Genomic DNA, 7,500 nt, shown 5'->3' on the forward strand with positions numbered 1-7,500 from the left:
AGACATCATAGCCAATTGAAATGGGATATTAAAGAGCAAAGGTTGCTTACACAGACATATGCCGTAGTTGTTATGCATGGAGATGCAGCAATCAGTTGATAATGGTGTGTTTTGAATAGTGTTTCTAAAAGGTATTGTTGAAAATACACGGTTTCCTAAGAACATTCTGAAGTGTCAAAGAGAAATGTGTGTAATATGGTAGGCAAAATTATGCGTTAAAAAAGTGAATAGTACAAAAAAATGTATGTAATGGTGAAATTAGAATTGGCTGGAGTCTATATCAGATGAAGACAAGCTTATAACGATGATGGAAATAGATCAAAGTTATCATCATTATTACTAGCCAAGCTACACTCTGGTTGGCAAAACCGGATGCTCCAAACCCAAAAGGGAAAGCAGACTAGAGCGGAATGAAATCGAAAAATAACAAATAAACTACCTTATATAAGACGATATAATAAAAAAAAAATATATATATATATATATATATATATATATATATTATATATATATATATATATATATATATATATATATATATATATATATAAAGATCAATAACAACCCTAAAACAGATCAGTCATATATAAACTATAAAATGATACTTTTGACAACCTGCTGAAAAAAGAAGTAATTGCAGCAAGTTTGGGCTTCTGATGTACCACAAATTCAACCGTCAGATTAGAAAGACATTCAATAACCTGGTAACAAATGGAATAAAACATCTGGAACACTGTGTTGTAGTGATCCGTATGGTAGAAAAAGCAAGACTGTTAGAATTAAATGCATACATAGCACTGTGTAGAAAATGGTAGAATCTGGGAAGATTTGTAAGTAAAGGATGGTTGGCATTATGAAAATTTGTGAAACAATGCACAAAGAGCTAAATAAACGACGATGGTAGTTATTAATATCCAGACCAAGGACAAGGAATTTAATAACATCACAATTGTTTGTCCAACATACTAAGAGGAGAGTCAGCACCCGAAGACCAGACAGGAGAAACATAGTCGTAACATGGCAAAATGAAGGAATTAAAACATCTCCCCATGACAAGATTAATCACCAAAACCCTTGAAATGATCTCAGTGGGCATTTTTTATGAAGGGGGGGGGGATAATTGAAGAAGAAACTGACTGGGCGTGTTCCTAGAGGATAAATTTGCATTTAAGAATCCCACCTAGAATTTTAAACGAAAAGTCTACAGTTAAAGTCGCATTGTTAATGTAAAAACATAGATGTTGAAGATCACTGTCCTCGACCTACGTACATCTTACTTTGAGTTTTGTAAAAGTTCAACTTCATCTACCAAAAAATTGTACCATGCACCAATTTTACCTACATCTCTATCAAGGGATTCAGCAACCCCAGATCTACATTCACGCGATGAAATTGAGGCAGAGAGAATAGCACCATTTCTATATGCAATAAGCACGTTTTCTAGGCAAAACCAAATATCATGTGTATACAGTATGAATAGTAATGGGCCATAACTTGAGGCGCCCCAAATATTACATTCTTATAGTTACTATAGTTCCCATCAACAACTACCCTTGGCAATATATTATTAAAAAATGCAATGATGATGCTAAACAAATACCCACAAACGCCCAATTGTTAAAGTTTAAAAACAAGAGCCCCTTGATTTACACGGTGAACAGCAATATTAAGATCAAGGTCAATCATACGAAATTCCTGACCATAATCAAGTGATTTACGTATAACATTGGAAATTGTAAGAAAGGCATCACATACCTCAAGGTCTTTGAAAAACGAAAAATGCAAACTAGGGAACAGATGGATAACTTCAGCATACTTACACAAAAGATTTGCCAAAAAGACGTTAAAAAAAATTGTATTGGCGAAGAACTATAATAAAACGCATCATAAACGTGTAGATTAATCATACAACGTAACTTATATCTAAACATCTTATGGAAAACGTAAAAGTAAACATTATTGGACAGGTGTTTAAGGAAAATCCGATCTGGTGAGAATAAACCAGTGCCAAGTCAAGAAATAAAAAAAAGTTGAAAATGAAAAGGGAAACTACTCTCCTAAAGCGTTAATGGTAGGAGACTCTCCTTTAAAACAGTATCATTTCCTCAATTCCTAATCGTCCTCGTACGTCATCAACTTCTCTGAGTAAGCTAAAGGGCAGTTAGATCTAAAATTAATAGATTTAATGCGTATTTCGAATTATCAAATAATATTTAAGACCGCATAATAAAATAACAGTAACGCACACAGTGCAAGAAAAAAAATTGTAATGTTTTGGAACGTCACGGCGAACTACACAGTAAACCATTTCCCAAAATTTCTGATACGCCATTCAGCGCCCACGTGCAACTGCAGGGAAATCCCGTAGTTTCAATATGAAGTAAAAGCTAAAAGGTTGGGCAGCAATAAGGGGAAAAAAATGACGCGGAAACAGAGGTACAGAATATAGTAAAAAAAAATTAGGAGCCGGAACGACGCTACAAAGGCATTTAAGTAATGCCTATAGTGCACTACTTTAGGTGTACTACAGATAAATATGTAAATATATATACATAACCATATATGTTTGTGTGTATCTACTTATTTTTATATTTGAAGCAGGGGAAGGAAGAGAAAAGGCGATGGATTGACGAACTAAGAACGTTTGAGGGAGTGGACTGGCACAAAAAGACCATAAACCGACGTAAGTAGGAGTACATGTCTGAGGCCTTTGGTCTGCAGTGGACTTAGTAACGATTGATGATGATTTATATATATATATATATATATATATATATATATATATATAGAGAGAGAGAGAGAGAGAGAGAGAGAGAGAGAGAGAGAGAGAGAGAGAGAGAGAGAGAGAGAGAGAGAGAGAGAGAATATCTGAGTGATTAAGTCAAAGAACAATTGTTAAGCGAAATTCTAAAATATTATTTTCCATCTCATTTCCTTTCTGGATAATGTCTTTTTCTCATACAAACTTGTGTGAAAATTGGGTTTGGTTTGCTAACCTGTCTGCAAACTAAATAATATGAGATCATAAATTCGTATAAGCGGAAACATCACACACTGACATAAAACTCCAGTAATTTTGTCTAGTTCCTTCTAGGTATTATATACTTTCTTTTTCCGTGAACTAGCTATTCCAAATGATGGGACATTAACACACCCAAATCTCGAGAAGCATTGTGAATCACAAACACAGCTATTTTATGAAAAATATTGTATTCATTTATGAACTAATTATTCAACAAAGTTCTCGCACAAGATGGCGCCTCTTTTATTATATCATAAACAAACACAGAACGGAGTAAAAAACAAAGAGGGGAGGAACATAATAACCTTCCGACTTCATTGCCGGTGGTTTATACTCATTAGAATGACTTACCTCTTTGTTTGGATAGAGGGAAGGTACTAGCAGACCTCAATTCACCTTCACCTGATGAGCTGACCCGGAATAACGAGGTAACCTAAACACGTAACTCCACATTGCGGTCCTGGACTCTGGAAAAAAAAAATAATAATAATAACAATAATAATAATAATAATAATAATAATAATAATAATAATAATAATAGTAATAATAATAATAATAATAATAATTTTCTAAAATACTAGGTTGCCTTCATCCTGGCATAAATTGAACGTCTCTTGAATATATTCCCTTTGATAACAGAGTATTACAGTAAATCAAGTTGGGAACTAAAACTGTTTAATGGCAAGTATCTTCTCTCCACTGAAATTACTACATAACTCATATACAAATTATTTACGTAAACATTACGGGAAATTGTGCAAAACACCCGACTCCATTAAGGAACAGTTATCAACAAGATAATCTGAACACGCATATTATCATAGAAGTAATTAAAACAGAAGGACTATATTCGCTTGTTAATTAATTCGAGGAACGGTGTTATTAGAAAGGCAACATATGGAACCCAGTATAACAGCTTGATTACGATGTGAATTATTTTGAACACGAAAGTAGGCCATGAGAGGGAATAAGTATCATCAAATCATTAAATAACAACTTTATTGCTAAATAAAAAAAAAAAAAATAACAAATACAAACTGCATGAGGTAGCGCCCAAATATAATACATCAGTATATGTTTATACTGACTTCGGTAGGCAACTCATGTATGAACAAGTTTACCATGTATACTGTAATTGCATCAAAATTTATGAAATTAAAATTCTGCATTCATAAATGGCACATAAGAACTAATGACAAAATATTAGAGAAAATGAGAAAATAAAGTACGCCATCTGGATGGGGATTGTGGCACCCTATGAATATTCTAAAAATAATTATAAAGTTAGCAACCTTGAATAAAATCTCATGCATATTACCAAAATATATCATAACAAAAGTTAACAACCATATACAACCCTATATAACCCGCCTCTAGCAGCAATTGAGTCAAGGATGAATCTCATGCTTAAAACCCATATCATTGTAGACGTTCCTTACATTTATCCACTACAGCCAGGATTAACACACTTTTTGTTACGTTATAAACTGTGTGTGAATGTTTGAATTTCCTCCCAATAAACAAATTGAAAAAATCATAAAACGAAGGTTCTATATCTTTTATATATGCGTGTAAGTATAAAAAATACAGGTAACTTTTACCAGGTCTAAAATATATGAATCATTGATACCCACATTAGATTTTAAACTCCATAACTTTCTCAGAGTATTTTGCATTAATTTTTTGTTAAAAAGTTTTAATGCAAGTAAGGAAATAGTGAAGAAGCATCCACCTGCATTTATTGGTGGAAATATATATAACTAAATAAATATATATATACTGTATATATATATATATATATATATATATATATATATATATATATATATATATATATATATATATATATATATATATATATATATATGTATATATAGTGTGTGTGTGTGTTTGCAGGTACACTTTGTTGGACTTTGTACAGCCTACGTAAGATGCAAAACACTGAAATGTTCTTCTTTAAGCCTTTCATTATTTCTTACCAACTCCCCCTGTTACAGGAGAAAGACCTATCGGTGTCTTCGTGGTAATTCTATATTAGTATGTATTTGTGTGAGTGTGTGCGTGTATATATATATATATATATATATATATATATATATATATATATATATATATATATATATATACATATATATATGTGTGTATATATATATATATATATATATATATATATATATATACATATATATATGTGTGTGTATATATATATATATATATATATATATATATATATATATATATATATATATATATATATATATATACACACACATAATTTTGAATACTACGATTACAAAAATAAGTGAGAAAATTGTTCCATACATATCTGCAATATGGAAAAAATTACGTTAAATCTAAAAAGTTTTCTGAATAACGCTAAATTTAAAAAAATTCTCATAGTTGACATTGCTTGATTTGTTGAGACAGATATTGAACAAATTATTGAAAATCAATATAAATGAACAATATATGGTATGCTTGGAAATGCTGAACCCCGGCGAGAAAAAAGTTAACATAAAATGAATAATAAAAACTGAATAAGAAAACTCAATATAATACCAAAAATAGCTCATCGCCATTCACTCTGAGGCACCTTGCTATCTGTTGGTTTATGTATAATAAACTTTACGGTATGCTCCAATAAAGTCCACCTGCCCTCAATAAAGCAAAGAGGATAATCTATCTACCTACCTTTCTATCTATCAATCATTATTATTATTATTATTATTATTATCATTATCATTATTATCAATACCATTAACAGTAGTAGTATTAGTGGTAGTAGTAGGTGCTTAATCCATTTTCATTAATACCTGTAAATCAAATCCGTAGCAATGTAAGAGTATAGATTTCTTTAAATTTATTGTTTTTTCCTGTCTTAAACTACTGCTATGATGAATTATTTAGAATTGTCATTATGATTATTAATACCACTCATAACGAGCCAGCATATATCTGGAACAAAATAAAAAGTCATATGACTAAAAAAGGTTAATAGATTAGGAAGTAAGGTCCAGTTCAATGGTGGTCATATAAAGGATGACATAAGGTTACCAGTTAGTATAATATGTTCTCTTATTTCACACGTGTTTCATACACTGTAACGGTTTTGTCATTTTATCACTCTCTCTTCCCCGCACTGTTGATAGACCAACATGTGTGAGTGCACTAGCCCATGCTCTATGATGTTTGCATTTTTTGACGTTCTTGCTCGCAAGTCTTTTTATATAAACTCGTTGATTGTTTAATAAAATTTAGTTGCATTCACCTCTTATTTCAGTTACAATCAAACGGCTCTATCACACAACTGATGACCACAACACTGGAGGACTCACTCCCTTCTGATAACCCCCCCCCCCCCCATCCCCGTGTCTAATGTGTCATACTGTTTGATAATGTGGCACACCGAAACTATCTCTTCAACACACGCAACCTCAACGAAACTGGTGCCTTCGCCAGCAAAGCAGCGTTCACCTGGTTTCACAGTGCCAAAGTCCACTTTTGCATTAAAGGCATGACTCGCTCAAGCAGTTAAGCTGACTAAGTATAACTGCGAGGACACATTCACAGATATCTCCAATTGGCTTTGTGAAGAAGGTGACAACCCAATAGTCTGTGACGCCTTCAAAACATACCTTTTGGAGCAGAATTCACCGTCACCAGCCGTCTCTAAATGAAAGCTTTTTCAGCTCCCTCAACAACCGTTGGGGGACCAAAAGGCTTTGCTCTCCCTCACAGAAATTATCAGTATTGCTTGCCTGCAACCTGCCGCAGACGGCTCTCCTAGTGAAGTGAATCTACTTCGTGCCCTTTTGATACATCACCTATCCAAACCTGTACACGCTGACATTACCGATGTCGATAATTAGCCCATGAAGGACCTGATGAGCAAAGTCGACGCCCTTGTGAATAGCTACATCACCACCTTCAAGACCTCTACTAATGCCTGGACTCCTGAAGAAGAGGGCAACTATTCAACATCGACCGAAGCTGACATGAATGTGGTAGGACGCAAATGACTACGCTTCCCACCAAACACAGTATTTATCACTGTATCAAGAAGATGGGGCCAACAGTGTTCGCCAGAATCAGGCGTGTCGCTCCAGATCGTTTGGCAGCCGCTAAACAAATATTTGCCGAAATGGAAGAAATGGACCCTTGCCAAAAGGTATCAAGCCCATGGTCGTCACCCTTACACATTATCCTGAAGAAAGATTGCTCTCTGCATCTGTGTGGGGATTAGAGGCACCTGAACATGCAGACAGAACTGGATCACTATTCCCTCTAGAACAAGGCTGATGTGACGTCCTACTTGCACAAAGAGAATGTTTTCTCCACGCACAACCTTTTGAAGGAGTATTATCAGGTCCCCATGAACCCAGAAGACATCCCCAAGACTGCCATCACCACCCTCTTTGGTAATAATACCTTCAATTACAACTATCTTGGCCTTCGTATTGCTGGAGCCATTTTCCAAT

General features: G+C 33.8%; 1 protein-coding gene across 9 annotated transcripts in view; it reads right to left on the reverse strand.

Annotated features, from left to right (window-relative positions):
* LOC137644036 (uncharacterized) overlaps nucleotides 1-7,500 on the reverse strand; it is a 971,945-nt gene that overhangs the window by 160,565 nt on the left and 803,880 nt on the right. For all 9 annotated transcript variants that reach the window (XM_068376929.1, XM_068376937.1, XM_068376931.1 and 6 more), the window contains one exon: nucleotides 3,374-3,489. The gene's annotated coding sequence lies outside the window, so the exon portion shown is untranslated. The remainder of the gene's footprint in view (nucleotides 1-3,373; nucleotides 3,490-7,500) is intronic.

Source organism: Palaemon carinicauda, chromosome 7 (assembly GCF_036898095.1).
Source record: "Palaemon carinicauda isolate YSFRI2023 chromosome 7, ASM3689809v2, whole genome shotgun sequence".
In the NCBI taxonomy this organism is placed as follows: domain Eukaryota; kingdom Metazoa; phylum Arthropoda; class Malacostraca; order Decapoda; family Palaemonidae; genus Palaemon; species Palaemon carinicauda.